This window comes from Lissotriton helveticus, chromosome 10, assembly GCF_964261635.1.
Source record: "Lissotriton helveticus chromosome 10, aLisHel1.1, whole genome shotgun sequence".
Classification (NCBI taxonomy): domain Eukaryota; kingdom Metazoa; phylum Chordata; class Amphibia; order Caudata; family Salamandridae; genus Lissotriton; species Lissotriton helveticus.
In genome coordinates this window covers 283,735,090-283,758,374 of record NC_136071.1, presented here as the reverse complement: position 1 = coordinate 283,758,374, position 23,285 = coordinate 283,735,090, and positions in this window count along the sequence as shown.

Genomic DNA, 23,285 nt, shown 5'->3' with positions numbered 1-23,285 from the left:
ACACACATGCGCACTTAGAGCACAACTCTCCTGTCCCAGTCACCCTGAAGCCTCAAATACTTATCTTTGCACTGCACCGCTAGTAATGTGCTGATGCGCATGTGCAGATACTATATTTAAGCTGTCAACAATTCCTGGGCTGGTTCATTCACAGACCCGAGGTCAATGACGTCATCGGCTCAGCAAAGTAATAGCCTCCTAGCATTAACTCCATTCCTTGATGACGCTGGACTAAGCCTCTGGGGCTTCAGGCCCTGCTGCTGGCGGAGGTGACATGTCAATCAAGGACTGAAGCTATGTCACACTACCCTTCTCCAACTGGTCACAGAATGGGTTGGAAACAGTGGGTTTCACTGATCCCATCTAACCATGTGACAAGTTGAGGAAGGATGGGCTTAGGTGTTCCAGGCAGGAAGCTAGGCACTTGATTCTGTGCAGTGTATCAGCTTTAGTTTTGATGAAACACTGCGTAAAATCCCATTCCTAGCTTCCCCACTTTACTGATTGTCCTGCAGAAGGGTCTGAACATGCGCTGGAAAACACTGTAGTCTGCAGAGCTCAGGTAGGACATAGTGTACACCCTTTCCTCATATATTTTTTCAACACCAAAAAAAACTGGTGATTTCATGCCTCTCACACATGTCCTATTCAAAGGAGTGCAGAGCCGACTTCCTCCAGCCGAAAGTCCCCAAGTGAGCATAAATATCAGGTCAAAGTGGGCCAGCGAGTTATAGGTGAGCGCCCGTGTGGTACCTGTATGTGTCAAACAAACGACCCCTAATCCAACATCCTTTTCATTGTCGGGGATAGGACGCGTCTGAGGTGTCTAAAACAATGGGGGAGGCAAATTAAGCACATTGTGCAACATATTAAAACTGTGTCCTGATTAGGGTGAAATTGAAAGCACTGTTCATACGTCATACGTCAGTAAATCAGCAAGTTCCCTACTAATATGCCCCAAGATGTTATTGAAGACAAACAAGGTCAATTGTCCAGGGGAGGTATAGTCCTCTTTCCCTTAGACACTCTGGGCCTCATTTATGAGCCCTTGCGTCATTTTTATGCCGCCGGTGCATCACTTTTTGTGACGCACCAGTGGCGTAACAAATGCGCCTTGTTGCACCATATTTACAAAGTGACGCATCTAGGTAGATGCGCCACTTTGTAAACCCCTGCGCCTCATTATACCTGCGCCAGGTATAATGTATGCAAGGGAGGCGTTTTGAAGCAAGAATGGGTCGTAGAAGTGACGCAGTGACATCTATGAGATTTCACTGCGCCACTTCTAGGACACAAATGCGTCAATTTCTTACGCCTGCCTCACAGCAGGCGTAAGACTGACGCCGGCCCTTTCACATGGGGCTTGCCCCATGTGAAAAGACGCATTGCTGGAGTTGCGTCACTTTTGTGACACACTTCAGCAATGCGTCACTTTTGCGCCATGCAGATACGTCAAAAATACTGATGTATCTGTAACTCCTTGCGCAATGATGCATCATACTGTAAATATGACGCATCATTGGTGTAGCAAGGAGGGCGCAGTGAAAAGTGACGCATCGCTGTTTTCACGCAGCGATGCGTCACTTTTCATAAATGAGGCCCTCCAAGTTTTGGAGGATGCATCTCGGTCATGCTGTCTAACAGCAAATATCTGGTTAAAGCAAAGAAAAAACATCTAATAATGAAGTAATAGTAACGTTTTACCATATAACAAGATATGACCAAGCTGTGCGACATTCCCAACATACAAGGAGATTTGGTCATATTTTGCTTCTGAAAATTCCCTCAATGAATATCTGAATATGCAAAGGCTCGAATCCACTTTTAAATAAAGTTCCATTCAAGCCCAATCCTGGAGGGAAAACCTTGAGCCTGCTGATGTATTAACTCTTTCTATGATGGCTTACACTTGCCTAAGTACATGTTTGCACCAGCGTTGCTGATCATTTTTGCTGATCATTTACATTAGCAGTATTACATCTGATTGTTAATGCCGACTCCTTTCAACATATATTTTAGATAGCAGGGGCAAAATAATGTGCCACTAATCCATCTTGCCAGGTTATGTTAACGAAGCTAGTAAATTAATTGTTCCATACAAGAACTTTGGGGCATATTTACAACGAAGTAACAGAGTGCGGTGTTAGCCTTCCTTGCTTAATGCTGCACTCCGCCACTTCAAAAATGCAGGGCTGCACCATTTCTACAACAACATGGTGTAGCCTTGCGTTTTCCCCTGCGCTGCCACTAAACTTAGCAGCCTTGCACCAACGCAGGCACCCTAGCATCACAGTGCAAGGGTTTTTGCGTTGAGGAGAAGATTGTTTATGTGCAGGAAGGTGTCCCTTCCTGCACATAAACAATCTTTAAATGACGTTTTGTAAATGTGTGGTGCATAATGCAGCACACATAGAAGTTACAAAACGTCATTTTTATTTCTTGATTGTTTATGTGCAGGAATGGTCACCTTCCTGCACAGAAACAATAAATGGATAAATGGCAATTTGCGGTTTCTATGTGTATTGGACAATGCAGAACACATGGAAACAGCAAAAGAGAGGAGAAATAAAGCATTTCTCCTGGTTTCGCCTGTTTAAGACCAGGTTTTCCCTGGTCTTAAGTTTGGCGCTGCCTCCTGTTTACGCCTTCCTTGTAAATACAGGGCAGAATCAAAATCAATGGGTGTTGCGGCGGAATGCCCACTGCAACACCTATTGCCCTCCTCTTTCACGCTAAGTACAGCATGAAAGGGTGCCTTATTTACAAGGCAGCGTTGTAAATAAGACAAAGTCCCTATTGCCACCTCAATGTCACTAAATGTGACATTGTGGTGGTGATAGGAGCTTGTAAATATGCCCCTTTGTTTCTTTATGTTTGTTCACCGTGTTACACACTGAAGTCACAAATCCTGGCCTGCTGTGAAGAATTACCTGCCCTTTCGCCAGATTTGCAAACCTCAGCATACTTTTAGCTTTAGCTGCCAGTAAGTGGTGGTGTAGAGTGTAGGGTTTACATAGCATAGTGTGTTCTTCCTACTTTCTTACTCTGACACTCACATACCCCAACATACAATTTTTGCCTCTGAATGGGCCTAGAAACCACATCTTCTAGTTACATATTTGGTCGTTTGTAACTATTATGCATAATATTAGCCCATATTTTATTAACCTCGTAAGGGTGAAGATCCGTCTCGCCAGGGTTCAAGCAATTAATTACCTGCATGAAAACAATGATCCTGCCTGCTAAAAAGTGTTGTAAATGCACGGGAAGCTCCCCTGGTAAAATATCAACAAGGAGTGCAATGCAATAAAACAAAATCGCAGAGGAAGGAGACTTGTTAAGAAGGTTGAATAGCAAGCAAGGAAACAGGCTGCAAAACGTGACTAACACCATACGGGTGAACAGAAGGCATTGTGAAGTGATCAAAAGGCAGCAGAGCAGCAGACAATGGAGGAGGCTGGCCTGCACAGGAGTCGAAACCCCTAGATGAAAGGCTCCTAGGATGAACAGGGAGATGAGGGTGCTTATTCTTAATATATTAATTTAGATTGCATTTTATTCAGAGATACAACCCGAGGTAAGGCAGACTCAGGGTGCTTAAAATACTCTGTTGGAAACCCTTCACAACTTTCCATCTTTAGTACATAGCAGAATTCCCCTTTCATTTCACTCACTTCTACACCATTTCTCCTCGGCGGGGCTACACCCATCATCTGTGTGACCCTGTCCCCCACCTCTTGGTAGTGCTAGTCAGAAGGCATTCACTAGATTTGCATGTATGGCAAAACTCTGCCACAATACTGAGAAGCCTTGACACCAACGCTTCCAGGAGGCCCTTCTATCCACCACCATCTCCCTAGCCTAGAACAAACTCGGACTTTGAAGGTGTAACTCACAGGTGATACTCTATATTCAAGCGCAGCGTTAGTAAAGACTTTTTGCTTTTACCCCTTCCTAATCCACAGAAGTATGTGTATCTGCTGCCAAACCGTTGACCCCTTGATGTGCAGTGAAGCCTCATAACTTTCTTCATGACAATCATGCTCGCTGGGCAAATTCCAAATTTTTTCGATTACGCCTCACCACTTTAAAAGTTTACTAGCCGCCACTGATAGTTACAACGCTCTTCCTCATTTATTCAAATTTTTTCCAGGTGTGTATTACAGGGCTTTCAGGTATGCTAGTGGTAGGATTATGCGGTACAAAAGGGGGTGGTGATGAACTGAGCATCTGAACCAATCAAACACTCGCACCCAGTCAAAATATCTGGGTTTAATCCATCACCGTTCTTTAACCCACTCTGCCACCCCAGTTCAGACATGGCTATATGCAAATCAGTCTGACCATGTGCCTCATGGGAACAGTCCAGCCCGAACTGCCAAGCCATGCCTTCCCTGGACCGGAAACAAGCTTCCGAGGACCGGTTTCTGGCATTACAGCCATCTTCAGCCCGGCTTGCTTGAATCCAGTGGCAAAGTGAGCAAGGGACTCACGTCTGAGCATACCCTGCCACACTTATGGCGGCCAAAAGCGGTACAAAAGGGGGTGGTGATGGACTGAGCATCTGAACCAATCAAACACTCACACCCAGTCAAAAGATCTGGGTTTAATCCATCACCGTTCTTTAGCCCACTCTGCCACCCCAGTTCAGACATGGCTATATGCAAATCAGTCTGACCCTGTGCCTCATGGGAACAGTCCAGCCCGAACTGCCAAGCCATGTCTTCCCTGGACCGGAAACAAGCTTCCGAGTACCGGTTTCTGGCATTACAGACGTCTTCAGCCCGGCTTGCTTGAATCCAGTGGCAAAGTGAGCAAGGGACTCATGTCTGAGCATACCCTGCCACACTTATGGTGGCCAAAAGCGGTACAAAAGGGGGTGGTGATGGACTGAGCATCTGAACTAATCAAACACTCACACCCAGTCAAAAGATCTGGGTTTTATCCATCACCGTTCTTTAGCCCACTCTGCCACCCGAGTTCAGACATGGCTATATGCAAATCAGTCTGACCCTGTGCCTCATGGGAACAGTCCAGCCCGAACTGCCAAGCCATGCCTTCCCTGGACCGGAAACAAGCTTACGAGGACCGGTTTCTGGCATTACAGCCATCTTCAGCCCGGCTTGCTTGAATCCAGTGGCAAAGTGAGCAACAGACTCACGTATGAGCATACCCTGCCACACTTATGGCGGCCAAAAGCGGTACAAAAGGGAGTGGTGATGGACTGAGCATCTGAACCAATCAAACACTCACACCCAGTCAAAAGATATGGGTTTAATCCATCACCGTTCTTTAGCCCACTCTGCCACCCCAGTTCAGACATGGATATATGCAAATCAGTCTGACCCTGTGCCTCATGGGAACAGTCCAGCCCGAACTGCCAAGTGGTAGGATTATGGTCACTGATCTTTTTCCTTTGTTTAGCTGCCATTTTCTTTGTCTATAGGGGGTTCAAGAGTGCTGGTGGCATTGGTATGGACATAAACGTTTTTACGATTTGTTTTTTTTCCTCTGGGTTTGTTAGGCTCTGGAAGGGGGCTTGGTCCCTAAGATAGGCCCAGATGTTTAGCTTCATTTTTCTTACATTTCTACTATGTATATTTCAGGGTGGTTGGTGTGCTGGTGAAAGGCGGATGGCCACAGATCTTTCTCTCATTTTGTACAGAATTTTCTAATGTGTCTGCAAAGCTGTGATATGCTGGTGGCATGGAGATGGTCACTGAGGATTTATGGCATTTTCTTCATTTTGTGTGGTATAGATGTACGTAGACCTATGGAATGGGGATATTTTTCTTATTACCTAGCATTTTGCATCTGTATCTGCTAGAATTTGTGAAAGTGGTAGGAGCTCAGGTGGCCACAGATATTTTACTTGCTTTTTCTAGTATGTTGTCTCTTTGTCTTCCACGACTTGAGCAAATCATGTGCTCTGGGAATAGCCAGAAATGTTTGGGAGTGTTAGCAAGCCTAGGATGGCCAAAGACATTTTCCTTGATGTTTCTGATGTTTTCCTTCATATGTTAGGATTGTCTGAAAGCTCGAAGCATGGGCATTGTTGTTTTTGTTTTCCACAATTTGGATTTTCATTTTGGTGTATGCCAGTGCCTGAAACTGTTAGGAGGCACAGGATATGTTAGAGGGTTCCTGTGATTTGTCGTCAGTTTTTGCTATATGACTGCAAGGGTTTTATGGTTGCTTGCTTGTAGCAGGGTGGTTGTTACTGAAGTTTTCCCGAATTTTTCATGCATTTACCTTAGTATGTACTAGTGTTTTGGGATTGTCACAGATATCATTACTAATGTCCCCAGCCTTTTATTTGTCTACATGAATACTAAATCTCTGGCAGTTGTGATGGTGAGATGATGCCACATATGTTGTCGTTGATAGAGTCCTAGGTATTGATAAGGACCTGACGGGTCCACAGATGTTTTTCACATGTTTTTCTGCCATTTATTCTGGTTTGTGTATAGGTTCGGAGGTGATGGTGGATTGGGATGTTCACAGATATTTTCCTTGGTTTTCCTCGCATTTTTCCTGCAAGTGTTCGATAAGGCTGTGAGTATTCTGGTGGCTAGTCTGGATGCACACAGATGTGGTCCTCAAACTTAATGGTTATTTTCACATATATATCTGGGGTGTTAAGTGGCCTGGTGGGGGTTACAAACCATGAATGTACAAGGATCATTCAACCTCAATTGTACTTTTCATATGTGTTTGCAAGGTACGTGAGGGTGCTTTTATCATCGGTTGTTCACAGATTTTCCTTCCATTGTTCTCGAATAGTTCATATGTGTCTACTAAGGTTTCATAGATGTTGAGGATGAGGGCATATGTTTTAACATGTTATGTTACTGAAGTTTATAACGTGCACAGATACTCCAGGGAGTGTCCCGGCGCGAACCTTGAGGTGCTAAGAAGAAGACAAAAGAAAATTAAAACAGGAATGTTTTGAGCTGTTTTTGAAATTGACCCAAATCCTGAATGCTACACAATCAATCAATCAATCAAGGCATTTATAGAGCGCACTACTCACCCGGAGGGTCTCAAGGCGCTTGGGGGGGGGGGGGCGCTACTGCTCGAACTGCCAGGTCTTGAGCTTCTTCCTGAAGGAGAGGTGGTCTTGGGTCAGGCGAAGGTCGGGAGGGAGGGTGTTCCAGGTCTTGGCGGCCAGGTAGGAGAAGGATCTTCCTCCTGTTGTTGCTCTTCGGATGCGGGGGACGGCGGCGAGGGCGTGGTTGGTCGATCGGAGGTGGCGTTTGGGAGCGTAGAAGTTGAGGCGGTTGTTGAGGTAGCTCGGACCATGGTCGTGTAGGGCTTTGTGTGCGTGGGTGAGGAGACGGAAGGTGATTCTCTTGTTGACGGGGAGCCAGTGCAGGTCTCTCAGATGTCCGGAGATGTGGCTGCGTCAGGGGATGTCGAGGATGAGTCTGGCTGAGGCGTTCTGGATCCGCTGGAGTCTCTTCTGGAGCTTGGCGGTGGTTCCGGCGTAGAGGGCGTTGCCGTAGTCCAGTCGGCTGGTGACGAGGGCCTGGGTGACCGTCTTCCTCGTCTCGGTGGGGATCCACCGGAAGATCTTCCGTAGCATGCGCAGGATGTTGAAACAGGACGCGGAGACGGCGTTGACTTGTCTGGTCATGGAGAGGGAGGAGTCCAGGATGAAGCCCAGGTTGCGTGCGTGGTCTGTCGGTTTGGGTGCGGTGCCCAGGGCGGGGGGCCACCAGGAGTCGTCCCAGACGGAGGGCGAGGAGCCTAGGATGAGGACTTCCGTCTTGTCTGAGTTCAGTTTCAGGCGGCTGGTCGTCATCCACTCGGCTACGTCTTTCATCCCTTCGTGGAGGTTGGTTCTGGCGGGGTCGTTGGTCAGGGAGAGGATCAGCTGGGTGTCGTCGGCGTAGGAGATGATGTTGAGGTTGTGTTGGCGTGCGATGGCCGCAAGGGGGCTCATGTAGACGTTGAAGAGGGTGGGGCTGAGCGAGGAGCCCTGAGGAACGCCGCAGATGACTTCCGTGGCTGCAGATCTGAACGGTGGCAGGCGTACTCTCTGTGTCCTTCCAGCGAGGAAGGAGATGATCCACTCCAGAGCCTTTTCCTGGATTCCGATGTTGCTGAGGCGCTGCACTAGGGTGCGGTGGCAAACAGTGTCGAACGCCGCGGAGAGGTCTAGGAGGATGAGGGCTGCTGTTTCGCCGTTGTCCAGCAGGGCTCGGATGTCATCGGTGGCAGCGATGAGGGCGGTCTCGGTGCTGTGGTTGGCTCGGAAGCCAGACTGTGAGGGGTCGAGGGATCCATTCGTCTCAAGGAAGGCGGCCAGCTGCTTGTTGACGGTCTTCTCGATGACTTTGGCTGGAAACGGGAGGAGCGAGATGGGGCGGTAATTCTTGAGTTCGGTGGGGTCCGCTGTTGGTTTCTTTAGTAGAGCGCTGATTTCGGCGTGCTTCCAGCTCTCAGGGAAGGTGGCGGTGTCGAAGGAGGTGTTGATGATGTCCCGCAGGTGGGGTGCGATGACAGCGTCGGCCTTTTTGAAGACGTGGTGAGGGCAGGGGTCTGTCGGAGATCCGGAGTGGATAGAGTTCATCGTGCAGATGGTCTCTTCTGTGTTGATCTGGGTCCAGGCGCTGAGGGTGGTGGTGGGGGGCATTGGTGCGGTCGTGGGGAGGGTTGTTTGTGGGCTGAAGCTGTTGTGTATGTCAGCGATCTTGTTGTGTACAAAGAGTAAGGAAGGGTGTACTAAGCTGTGGCACCCCTAAAGGCTAGAGACCTACCCCCCAATCTTTGGAGGCAAACACAAGGTATCCGGGAAAGTAGCTGTGATGCTGACCTGAAAGGTCTTCGAGGTGTGTAAAACATGAAGCCCTTCCTTAAATAGGCAGGGCCAGACGCATACAGGGCACAGTTGGCAACCACCAGGGCTTTTAACTTCACCTGAATAATGACAGGCAGCCAATGCAGTATCCGCATGTGTTGTCTAATGCGGCTTCTGATTGGAATATTAAACAGAAGCCTAGCCGCCGCGTTCTGAACCACATGCAGTTTGTTGAGAGTAGTCTGGTAGGCCAATGTACAAAGCATTGGCATAATAAATAAGTGACAGTATCAATGCCCTGGTCACCATTTCCTCCGTTGCCCTTGGAAGAAGCTGGAGAAATTTCTTAAGGGACTTTAACTCCTTCGTGTCTCATGACGAGTTCAGCTCGTCATGAGCCATGGTGCTCGTCATGACCGTTAGAACGCTCGCATGCTGGGCAAATTCCCCTGCTGTGCGAGCGTTCTAAAGAACGGGTGTGGTCATGACGAGCTCAGCTCGTCATGAGCACACGACCACCATGGCTCATGACGAGCTGAGCTTGTCATGAGCACATGGGCGCTGTGCGCGCCCCTCTGCCCCCCAGCACAGCAGGGGAATTTGCCCAGCTGCGAAGGGGTTAATATCCCAAAACAGCCACCAGCCAGCTTCTTAATTTGGGCTGAGAAGGATAAGTTCTCATCGAACCAAACACCCAAGTTCTTAACTGGTTGACCAGAGGAAGATGGCGGAGGAAAATTCCCATAAAGGAGAATTTCTGACTTATCTTCATTGCATTTAAGCTGAGCGGCTGAAAGCCACTGAAAAGCAGCTGTCAAGCTATTTTTTACCTCCAGAGTAGAAAACTCCGATTTGCCCCATGTAAACAGGAGTTGTGTGTCATCGGCGTACGCCACAATCTTGGCTCCCAACTCCTCTGCCAACCGCAGCTGCGGAGTGACGTAGATGTTAAAAAGAAGGGGGACTCAAGGAGGACCCTTGCGGCACTCCCGTGGTCACCCATTGAGGTGGGGATGAAAATGGCGGGAGCCATATTTGTTGCTTGTGCCCCTTCAAGAAGGATTTCAGCCAGCTCCAAGCCAAGCCTTGGACCCCAATATCCGCCAGACGAGCCAGAAGCAGCGAATGGGGAACAGTATCAAATGCTGCTTAGAGGTCCAGCAGTATAAGGGCAGCGCTTCCACCAGCATCCAGGCATACCTGAATAGCTTCGGAGACTTCAATTAGAGCGGACTCAGTGCTGTAAGTAGCTCTAAACCCCTAATGAGCTGGATGGAGCCTGACCTTTCAATAAAATCCATCAGCTGTTTATTGACCGCCGTCTCACAGATTTTGGCCATGCTTAGGAGAAGGGAAATGGGGTGATAGCTTCCCGGATCCCAAGGGTCCAATGAAGGTTTTTTTATAAGCGATAAAATCTTTGCCTGTTTCCACTCTGCTGGAACAAGTGCTTTCTGCAAGGAGAGAATAATAAGCTTGTTGACTTCCAGATTGACTGTCTCTGCTACAGAGGAAAAGAGCCTAGCCGCGCAGGGATCAGCCGGTGAGCCTGATTTCATCGCCCTGAGAATTTTAAGTGAGTCCGGTAACTCAATAGATGTAAAAGCCGACAGCAAAAAAGGACGAGATGGTAAGGCATCAGGGGGCACAACTCCCACATAGGGATGGTATGCTTAATGTATCTGACACTGAAGAAAGGTGCCACGTTTAGCGGCCACTAGCTGCTGCAATGCCTTAAAGAGGATTTTCCTTCCATATAAACCAAGTCTTCACTGTAAACCAAGGAATCCATGATAAACCACTCCTCCTGCCATATTAATTGTCATAATCTCTGTATTTATGTGAAATCAATCCGGAGACAGCTAGATTGAACTGAATACTTTAGTCATACATTTTCAAACGCTTTCTATAGCCCATCCAAGCTTTAACATAAGCGTGTGCAGACAATCATATTTACACAACACAGCAAGTGGTATGAAATGATAGATGTAAGGTAGAAATATCATATTCTTGTGGAGAACAAAAGGCCCTTCTTTGCTTGAGTAATATCGTGCAGGCAATTAAATGGTGACATTGGAAAAATCCTGTAATCAGTAGTAGAAATACATAAAGAAAAAGTTAAAAAGAGCAGGCAACTGAAACGAGCAATGGTGCTGCATCATCTGCTCTACATCCTCCCAACAAGGTTACACAACTTTTGGAAAGTCTCTTTCAGAAAATGGTGACCAGAACTAGTCCCATGACCTGAAAGGGAGACATGGCAAAATAAAAGATTGAAGAAAACACTGTTGGTGATAATGTTTCTGTGATTGATGGTGCATGTAATGCTTGGGAAAAATTAAACACCTTCATGGAGGAATCATGTTTTTATTTTGTCTTTGTGTCTATTCTTTGCTACAGACTGTGACTATGGACCACTGCTCAATAGGTACCCCTGCAAGAGCAGCAACAACATCCTCCATTGTGCCCAGAGTTTCTGTGCCCTGAGAGTCTGGTACTGACAAGAACATGGTTTCTGTTCTCATGTCCAGAAACAATCCATCCTCCTTCCGATAAGCCACAACCCCTCTCCAGACTTCACCATTCACAATGCTAAAATGCATTATGGGGCAAATGCCTTGACACCTGGGCCAGAATGAGACTATGGAAGGTAAACATTTACATATATGAGAACAAGACCTAAAGAAAGAGCTATGTAGCGAGGCTACTATTTCAGTTTCTCAGTCCACAGAGTCTAGGGCCAATGAAGCAGATTGTACTGCACCCCGTGGCCCACCTCCACATTCAGAAGCGATAGGACAAACATCTCTGCCCCTCAGTGTGCCTATAACTGCCCCCTCAACCTTGTACAGGGTTCTCACCCCTCCTCTTTCATATTTTGGCCCAGCACTTCAATGAAAGCCAGTTGTGACACCGTCTCAACACACTGCAGAGTGTGATATAAAACATGCAATGACAATTTCATACAAAGGAAAGGTGGCCAATATGTTGGGTTTTGTTTAGTTTCCTCCTCTTTTCTTTGGAGAAAGGGTTACTAGACTTTCTAAATACTATTTTCTCAAAATGGAAGATGGTTCACTGACACAACTTCAACCTCAAAAATATCGATTTAAAAAAATATTGATGAAAAAATATAAAATAAAAAAATATGGACTCCCTATACTTAAATGGGTAAGTACAAAAATATTGAAAACAAATATTTATGTAACAAATATAGTTTTACAAAATATCGAGATATGTATATATATATTATATTTATATATATATATATATATATATATATATATATATATATATATATATATATATATATATTTATATGATAAAATTATACATATTAAATATATTAAATAAGAACATTATTTTAACACAATAAATTTGATGTAATATACATTTTAACAAATATAACAAATAAACTTAATTTAAAAAGTTAAATTATCAATATATAGAGATATATTTACTTTAAAACAATTAATAAACTATTGATTTTAATTTATTTTATAATTTTAAAATTATAAATATATATATATATATATATATATATATATATATATATATATATATATATATATATATATATATATATATATATATATATTCGACAAAAAGCTCCACAACACCTCCAGCAAGCTGTTCAGCAACACCAGCGAGAGAGGAGACGGACCACAGGGTCAGGTGCAAAGATTTTATTTAGCACAGAAAAACAGCTACGCGTTTCAGGCTACATGAGCCCTTGTTCACGCTGTAAGTCATTTAAAGTTTTTGTTGCTTTTTTTATGTGTATGTGTGCGAGTGCACGCCCTAAACAGTGACATCACATATCACATGGTCATGAAAACAGAAAACATACTCAACAAAGTATGTTAACACATATATTGATAGCTGGTTATCGTAACATTATGACAGCATAAATGCGTAATGTGATTCATATACGTAAATTATTTGTAGTGCGATATTACTGGACAAATCCATATATGCACATGTGAAAAACACAAATATATACATACAATTTATACAGTTCCAACATATTACGCTGGTACTGTGATGTTGATGGTTGAATCCAAAACGTAAAGATAACACATAATCAAGATAAAAATTAGATACCTCACAGATTTCTGCAACCACTGTTAGCTCAAGATCCTAACTGATAATATCTATTGTTTAAATGACCACTGTAAAGTGTAAACATTTATAGTGCAAAGCAGCAAAGATTTTAAAGTGCAAAAAGTTGTGCAAAGTTTAAAGTGCAAAGAAGGCATAAAGTGCAAGATGTCTGATTGATATAAGAAGCGTATCAATATTCCTAACACAAATCTGTTGCAGAGCCCTGCAACCTATGTTAAAATCCTATAAATTATCTTCTAAAATTTATCAATACAGAAAGAAATCATACTTGAGGAAATAAATAAGAAATGCAGCCATAGAAGGCTGAAAAAACAAACAAAACTAAACAAAAAGAAGGGGGAATCTAACAACCTTAAATGCATATAGACATATATACATTATACTTCATCTTTTCGGATTCTATATACATTGTTTCATAAAACCATACATTTGTTTCTTGTTTTCTTCTTTTTAACTTCCACATGACAATGTGAACATATTGCTATAAATTGATGCTATATACATATTGGTAAATATCAAAATATATAGATATAAATAAATACATAAGTATATAAAAAACATCTATATATATATATCTATGTCAAAGATAAACCAAAAGTATCAAAATTATCAAAAATATCATAAATAGTGTAAACATGACCTCAAATTCATAATAGGCAATATAAATACATAGATAGATGTAAAAAAGATGTATATTATGTTTATGTGTTACCATTCATCGTCTACCCATTCAAAAGATATGTATTGCTCAATATTAGGGAACCTATATATTGGAAATTATTGATAATATATAAAATATGAATGGGGAAACACTAACTAACCTACTATATAAAACTGATAAAAAGCAAACACTAATGAAGCTCAAAGATTAATTTATATAAAGCTATGCATTTCCTCAATATTATTTAATCCATTGGGCCACTTACTATCGAACTCTAAGATCATCCTAGTTTCTAATTGTCTCAGTAAGCGCTCCCGATTGCCTCCTCTTTTAAGTTTTGGAATGGCTCCCACCACATAATACCTAAGACAGTCCAAATCCTGATTGTGGACATCTTTAAAGTGGCGAGCCACCGGGTAGGCCTGGTCATTATGGAGTATTGCCCTTAGGTGTTGCAATATTCTAACGTGCACCTGTAGCTTTGTACTTCCTACATAATTTAAGCCACAGGTGTACGTGAGACCATATACTGCAAATTCCGTTTTGCAATCGAAATTGCCTCGGATGGGTGTTTCATTTGCACCAAATGGAGAGGAGTAGGGAGCTTTATTCATACCAAACTTACATGCACGACAGCTCGTGCATTTCCCGAACCCCCTATTAGGTTGTAGCCAAGACACTTTTTGTTTTGTTTATATATATGCAATTGATTCCACTCCTTTTCGCTGCCTTGCCGGGTTTCCCAAGAAGAAACAGATTTACGGACACCATTGAGTTGCGTGGAATGCCAGGTCTTTTATTAATCCAACAGGTTTATGACGCGTTTTGGTTAACAACGTAACCTTGCTCACATCATATAAATATATGTGTTTATATATCAGTAACATGAAATATAATTTAAAAAAATCTATTATAAATGAATACATAAAAAAAATTAAAAAATACTTAAACTTAAATATCCCAATACAATAAGTGCAACAGCAGGGAAAGTGCTGGCTAGAGGAGGGGTCAAAATTATTATTCCTACTCCAATGAGTGCAACAGTAGGTAAAGTTTTGGATAGCAAAGGGGTAAAATGTACTGTTCCAACTCCAGTGAGGGTAACAGTAGGGAAAGTGTTGGATTGTGGAGGGGTAAAAAATTACTATTCCCACTCCAATTACTGCAATAGTAGGGAAAGGGTTGGATAGCGGAGATGTAAACATTGCTATTCCCACTCCAATGAGTGCAACAGTAAGGAAAGTGTTGGAAAGTGGATGGGTAACAATTACTATTACAACTCTAGTGAATGTAACAGTGGGAACATTTTTAGATAGCGGAAGGGTAAAAATAACTATTCCCACTCCAGGGATTGCAACAGTTGGGAAAGTGTTGAATAGCGGTGAGGTAAGCATTACTATTCCCACTGCAGTGAGTGCAACAGTAGGTAATAAGTGTTGGATAGTGGAGGGATAACATTTACTATTCCCACTCCAGTTAGGGCAACAGTAGGGAAAGTGTTGGATAGTGGAGGGGTCAACATTACTATTCCCACTCCAGTCAGTGCAACAGTAGGGAAAGTGTTGCATGGCGGATAGGCTAAATTTACTATTCCCACTCTAGTCAGTGCAACAGTAGGGAAAGTGTTGGATAGCAGAGGGATAACATTTACTATGCCAACTCCAGTGAGTGTAACAGTAGGGAAAGTTTTGGATAGCGGAAAGATAGAAATGACTATCCCCACTCCAATGAGTGCAACAGTAGGTAAAGAGTTTGATAGTGGAAGGGTCAAGATTACTATTCCCACTCCAGTGAGTGCAACTGTAGGGAAAGTGTTCCATAGCGGATGGGTTTAATTTACTATTCTCGCTCCAGTGACTGCAACAGTAGATAAAGTGTAGGATAGCGGAGGGATAAAATGTACTATTCCAACTCCAATGTGTGTAACAGTAGGGAAAGTGTTGGATTGCGGAGGGGTAAAAAATTACTATCCCCACTCCAATGAGTGCAACAGTAGGGAAAGTGTTGGATAGTGGAGGGGTCAAGATTACTATTCCCACTCCAATGAGTGCAACAGTTGGGAAAGTGTTGCACAGCGGATGGGTTAAATTTACTATTCACATTCCAGTCAATACAACAGTAGGGAAAGTGATGGATAGTTAAGCGGTAAAAATTACTATTCCAACTCCAGTGAGTGTAACAGTAGGGAAAGTGTGAGATAGCGAAGGGGTAACATTTACTATTCCAACTCCAATTAGTGCAACAGTAGGAAAAGTGTTGATAGCAGAGGGGTCAAAATTACTATTCCCACTCCAGTGAGTATAACAGTAGGGAAAGGGCTGGTTTGCAGAGGGGAAAAATTACTATTCCCACTTCAATTACTGCAACAGTAGGGAAAGTGTTGGATAGCGGAGATGTAAAAATTACTATTCCCACTCCAATGAGTATAACAGTAAGGAAAGTGTTGGAAAGCAGATGGGTAACAATTCCAATTACCACTCCAGTGAATGTAACTGTAGGAAATAATTTAGATAACGTAGGGATAAAAATTACTATTCCCATTCCACGGATTACAACAGTAGGGAAAGTGTTGGATAGCAGAGGGATAAAATTTACTATTCCAACTCCAGTGAGTGTAGCAGTAGGGAAAGTGTTGGATTGCGGAGGGGTAAAAAAATCTATCCCCACTCCAATGAGTGCAACAGTAGGGAAAGTGTTGGATAGTGGAGGGCTCAAGATTACTATTCCCACTCCAGTGAGTGCAACAGTAGGGAAAGTGTTGCATAGAGGACGGGTTACAGTTACTATTCCTACTCCAGTCAGTGCAACAGTAGGGAAAGTGTTAGATAGTGGAGGGGTAAAAACTACTATTCCAACTCCAGTGACTGTAACAGTAGTGAATGTGTTGGATAGGGAAGGGGTAACATTGTCTATTCCAACTCCAATGAGTGCAACAGTAGGAAAAGTGTTGATTAGCGGAGGGATTAAAATTACTATTCCCACTCCAGTGATTGCAACAGTAGAGAAAGTGAGGGATAGCGGAGGGATAAAATGTACTATTCAAACCCCAGTGAGTGTAACAGTAGGGAAAGTGTTGGATTGCGGAGGTGTAAAAAATTACTATTCCCACTCCAATTACTGCAACAGTATGGAAAGTGTTGGATAGGGGAGATGTAAAAAATAAAAGATTAATTATTACTTAAATGTATTTATTTTATTTTCACCCTATAACAACTCACAAATCACAACTCACATCTAAATGTATAAATAGGTACTTTCATAATTAACATTAACAAAACAAATTAAAGATATAATATTAATAAAAAAAGTAAAACTAATAAAAATTAACTAACTTCCCACACTATAATCCCCACAACCCACAGCTAAAAGTAAACTGTAAAAAAATGTATTACACAATTAAAACTTGTTTTCAAATAAAAAACTATTACTATTAAACAAAATTTTTTAAAGTAGGTGAAATGTATTGAATATCCACTCTTTACCCCTTTAAAAGTAAAAAATATCACTTTATATAATATACAGAAATATGGTCACTTTAAAATCAGTCTAAAACATGATAATAATATAAAAATAAAAAATGTTGACAACCCTAATCTAAATTTGGCCTATGTCTGCCAACAAACTTCAGAAATCTTGCTATATCTTTTGCAATACACTCCTCTTCCAAGAATTGGAGAGAAAGAAAAGCAGGACGGCATCTACGGAAACCCATAACTTTTAAAATTGGGGTCAGCCAGCGTCTTCTTGGTTCATTATAGAATTTACAGAATAGGATTGTATGCATTGGGGATTGAAAAGAATCGTTATCACAAGGGCAAGTTGGTAAAATCACTGCCCAATCAGTTGTTTTGGGAAAGGTGACTAAACGATAAAAAGTGCCCAGCCGAAAGCGTATTAATAGAAATCTCTCATACCTCGACAAGTTAAACGTTAGGTAGGGTTGAATACTCATAGTCGTTTGGATAGTTAGCATGTGTTGGACTGATGTTTTACTAACCTCATTTGTCAGGCGCAGTTGTTCTAAATGCGTCAGGCATAGTTTTTTAAAAGATTTCCTAGAGTATTCCAAGATTAATGGGGGAGAGTGATAATATTCAGCCATTCCTAGATCGTAAAAGAAGTTTTTGATATAGGCTATGCACCCAATCTTGTGAGCATTATCTAGCGAAATCCCATCCTGTATAAACCCTTGACAGAAGATAGTTTTGTCAGACGTCCAGATACGGTGCCATAAAAGAAGTGGTTGGATTTTGGCTATGTCTATCAGATATGAGAGACCCAATTCCACATGGCATGAGTAAGTCGAAGTACCTTGTGGTACAGCTAGGAGAAACCTTAGGAAGCTATTTTCAACCTTTTGTAGGCCAGCCAGCTTTCCATATCCCCACACTCCAGCCCCATAAAGTGCAATGGTTATGCATTTTGCCTTATATATGTGTAAGAGCTCTGTTGGGGGCCTTTGTCCTGGTCTTCGGGAGAAGTTAGCTAATGCAGCAGTTGCCCTCATAAAGAGCAGTTTTCTAGATTTGATAGCCTGCTTCCAAGAGGATTTATTGTCCATTAAGACTCCAAGGTACGAATAGGTATTTGTGGTCTCTAGTTTTATGTTGTCTATAAAAATAGCTCTAATTTTCTTTGTTCCAGGGCCTGCTGACAAGACAAAAGTCTTCTTGATGTTAACGTTCAAGTCCAAATCATCCATAATGGTGTTATATCTCGATAAGGCGCGTTGTAATTCTAGAGAAGTACGTGCTAGAACTACAGCGTCGTCGGCATATAGTAGGGCCGGTATTGGATGTTTATTAATGGTTGGCAAGTCCTGGGACCCTTTGATCATTTCCTGCTCTAAACCATTAGTATAGAGGGTAAAAGGAAAGGGGGCCAGGACACAACCCTGCCTGGCCCCCCTCTCTACTCCGAATGGCGCCGTCAGTTCCCCCCCGACTCCATCCCTGACTCTTGCTGTAGGGCCAGAGTAAAGTTCGCGCAAGAAGTTTACTAGAGCCTGCTCAACCCCCATTTCTAGTAGGATAGACCACAGTTTAGAGTGACTTACGCAGTCAAAGGCTACTGATAAGTCAACATACGCCATGTACAAGGCTCCCCCCTTAGCGTTAACATATTTTCCCATCAAAAGGGACAAGTTAAGGGATTGTTCTATAGTACCGAGTCCTTCCCGAAACCCAAATTGGATATCTGATATAATCTTGTTATCATCCGCCCAGTGCTGGAGTCGCTCGAGGGTAACTCGACCTGCCACTTTCCCCAGGGAATCCAGCAAGGATATGGGGCGATAACAAGAAGGAGATTGACGGTCCCCTTTTTTAAAAATGGATTCCGACCATGAATCTACAAGTCCTACAGCACATGTCGCTTGGAGAACTCTTGTCAAAATTGGGGTCCACAACTCAATATTGTGTTTAAAAAGGTCAACTGGGACCCCATCAGGTCCTGGTGCCTTTCCATTTTTACTGGCCAGCAAGGCCTGTCGGACTTCACCAAGCATTATGTCTAGGGGTATAGGGAATGTAGTTTTTTCCAATTCACAGTTGTTTTTTACCAGGTCAGTCTGTACTTCCTGTCCTTTCGATGGAATGCCAAATATCCGGGCAAAATGGTCAACCCATATTTGCTCGTCTATTGCGACTTCAATTTTCGGGATGTCTCTGGATTCTGCGAGGAAGGGTGATTTAACAACTGCCCAAAAGGCAACACTATCTTTTAAAGTACAGCTATTGTGGAGTTTGTCCCATAGTTCTCTTTTAAATTCGGTTTTCCTAGATTTTATAACCTGGTTGTACTCCCTTCTAAGGGTGGCAATTTCCTGTATGTCCCTTTCTGTCTTTTGGAGGGCCTTTTTTAGTTTGGAATAAGATTTTGTGCATCTGCTATTAAAGCATCCTCCCTTGCTCTTAAGCTTTCTGACTTTTAATTTGGCAGAGAAGGCTTCTTTTATTGTTTTAGTGATGATCGCAAAATTGATCATAACTTCTTTATTGGATGTAGCATGGTCAAGACATTTGTTTATCGCCGTTAGGAAGTTTTTAACTACGTTTGTGGTAATCGTTGATGGGTTCACTTTATCCCACTTGAGCGAGTACCCATTAAGTTTATCCAGTATGAGGGTTTTTGCCCAAGAGTCCTCAGGGTATTACGTTTACTTGATTTTTGCAAGAGTGATAGGGTCGTACTGTTAGGAAAGTGATCGCTAGTAGCATTATCATGAGTCTTAAATTGAATAACTCGCGATCCAGCCCTGCATGAAATGAAAGTAAAGTCTATTATGCTAAACTTTCCTCTACCATTAAAGGTGGGAGTAAGCGGAACTGGTGGATTTGTCATTTCATTTGCTAATCCTAATTCTAATCCAAAACAGATTTCGTTCAGGGAATTCCCAATTAGCGCATGGGGGAAATGTGTTAATGGGATTTTATCCTCATCCAGGATTCCACAGGCTCGATTATTGGTATTCCTGCATAAAGTTTGGTTGAAGTCACCACCCCATATAATTATAACGTCTTTCTTTAGTTTATTTTGTAGTTCCTGTAACGAAAGAAAAATTTCTTTTAATACTCTCGTTAGCTCAGCTTGTTCTAAGTTATTGTAGAAGTTGACCACTGCTACGATGTCAATTTTAGTTAAGTACAAGGTTATTATCTGGAAGTTAGGATTCTGTTTAAATACAACGATTTCCTTAATTTCCACAAGATTGGAAACAAAAATAGTCATACCTCCCTTGGCTCTTCCAGAGGGTGATGGTAATGCAAGTGAACAGTAAGTTTTATAGCCCTCTATGTGCATTTCACGAGTAGCCCACGTTTCTTGGAAACACAGTACGTTAAAGTATTGCATAAATCCACACCAGATGTCGTTGGCCACTTTTTGACGCAGACCTGCAACATTCCTGTAGAGGATACTAAGTGATGTTATGGTCCGACATCTAGCTGGCCCAGGTCCTGTACTAATGGGTTCTAACGCTGAATTGGAATGAGGTGTACTGTCCATGTCTGCTTGTCTGCTACTAGCGGCCAGGCATAGATTTACTGATGGTGAGTGAGGATGTGCAATGGAGGATTTTACACCCTGGGTAGACGGAATCATGTCAATAAGCCGGTTGGAAAGGAGCATGTATAATTCCTGTTTCTGAGCCGGGAAGAACAGAGGATCGTGTTTCCCGGATAGACATGGGATTGACGAACTGAGGCAATCAGTTTCTTCCAAACCGACAAGATATTGAATCTATTACTAGTTGGTATATCATAACCCTGACTAAATGCATTGACACCAGATCCAAGAGCCCTGTGCGACTGATTCATTGGTGGGTAGAAAAAACCAAGTGGCAGTATATTGATCTCACCCCTTTGTATAGAGTGGGTACCACTCTCTTGCAAAATCTTTCTGACCAAGAAAGGAGATCTAAATGTCAGAACAATACAGTCTCCCTGAAAAAGTTTCACACGACTGCCCAACCGACAAAGCCTTCCTGCCATCTTAAATTCGTTAAACAAATGGTCCGTTAGACCTGTTTTATTTCTCAGCCAGTGGAGGGATTTGTTCCTGAGTGTTTCCCAACCTTCTACTGCTGATGTTTCTTTTTTTGGGACGTTCACCAGGACAATTATGTAGGGAGTGGCAGCCGGCGGTAAATCGAGATTCTGGTCAGTCACCACTCACTTAAATCCAGTTTATCTGGTGCTAAGAAGCTGCGTAGCTGGGCGGGATAAAGGGAAGTAGAGAGGCTTGAGATGTCAGTCGCCCTCTTTAAAACCCCTGACCCTCCGCTCAGGTTTGTGTTTTTGCCTAGACCAGCCCTGTCAGTCTCTCCCACCCGCACTCCTACAGGATAGTTTATCTGGTAATTATGTCTCAGGGAGGCTGTTGAGTGGGGTTCGCCATCGTTGATACAAAAAGGGGGTTCTAACTGGGATGGTATATGTCTAGTTTTTGTAGCTGTGCCCGTCTTAACCTTTCCCTGTTGGCTTGGGAGGAGTTTAATACCATCCCCATTCTGTGTATTAGTATTAACTATATGATCTTCCATGGCCGTTAGTCTGGAACTCCTTTGATCCAGCCTAACTCTCAAATATAGGTCCAGCCTTTCCACCAGGGTCGTTAAAATCTTGATGTTCTCGCTATATGCCTCCGTGTTTTTACTGGTTTTGTCTCTACCTTTAAAGAAGGTTTTCTTGGTCCCGGCTTTTTCCTAGGGTGTGGGGTTGGTTTTTACTTTACAGATGGAAGTTCTAAGGAAAGAGGTTTATCACCGTTAGTTATAATACTGTCAACCACTATGTTCTCATCTGGGGTAGGATTTTTGTGTTTCTTTTGAGGAGGTTGGGAAGGTGAATCTGAATCAATTAGAATGAGTCCTTCCACATTGTGCTGAATAGAACCATTAGTGTTGTTTGTAGTGGTGGGCCGCCTCGAACTATCAGGTGCCTCAGAATGTTCCAAGTCAGTAATAGACCATGAGCCACTTGCTTCTAAAGATTCTTCAAATGTGCTAATCTGTTTTTCTAAGGCCCCCATAGCTCCCGTGAGGTAGCTTAACAAAGTTTGTTGGGACTCTATTTGGGTTTTCTTCCCCAAGCCAAGCTTTGGGCTAGGCAGTTTCCTTTTACCCATGGTAGCCTGTTCTACCTAAAATGCGTGTCTTTACATTTTTGCTCAGGCTTTAGGACTTGCCCCCCGATGTCATCATAAACTCTACGAGCAATCTCTAGGTTATGAGTATTTGTGAGTACTGTCTGCTCCGGGACCAGTAACAACAATTGGTAATCTTGGTAGCACAAATCCAGCGCGGCCACACTGCCTCCTGGGGGATGTAGTGCCCCGGCAGTGCACGGTCCGCTGGAAGGAGGGTGGTGACGGTTTTGGCGCTGCAAGGGTTTCACCTCAGGATCACTTGGCGGCGCAAGGCAAGGGAGTAAGTGATGTCTCCAGGAAAGACGGGAATCTGATGAGAATATACAGGGCGTCCCGCGCCGCGGGGGCCAGCAGTGCTTTAATGGATGGCGCTGGACCTCCTCTCGCAGCAAATCCTGCACGGCCGCACTGCCTCCTGGGGGATGTAGTGGCCCGGCAGTGCACGATCCGCGGGAAGGAGGGTGGTGACGGTTTCGGCGCTGCAGGGTTTCACCTCAGAATCACTTGGCGGCGCAAGGCAAGGGAGTAAGTGATGTCTCCAGGAAAGACGGTAATCTGATGAGAATGTACAGCTAATTATTAATTAAATAAAAACAAATTACTTCCCACCCTTTACCACTATAAACCCCACAACAACAAACCTAAAACAAATACCACAATTTCCATATTTAATCCATAATTAATAATTGATATTAATTAACATTTATTTATTAATCAATTGAACATAAATTACTTCCCACCGTTTACCCCTATGAACCCCACAAAGCACACCTAAAATTAATCACGCAATTCCCATAGTTAATTTTCAAAAATTTAATTAATATAAATTAACAACTAATTATCACCTAATCAAAATTAAATTACTTCCCACCTTTACCCCTATAACCCCACAACCCACACAGAAAATTAATTACACAATTCCCATGATTACTTTTCAATAAATTAATTAATATCAATTAACAACTAATTATTAATTAATAAAAAATAAATTACTTCCCACCTTGTACCCCTATAAACCCCAAAATGGCCACCTAAAATTAATTACACAAT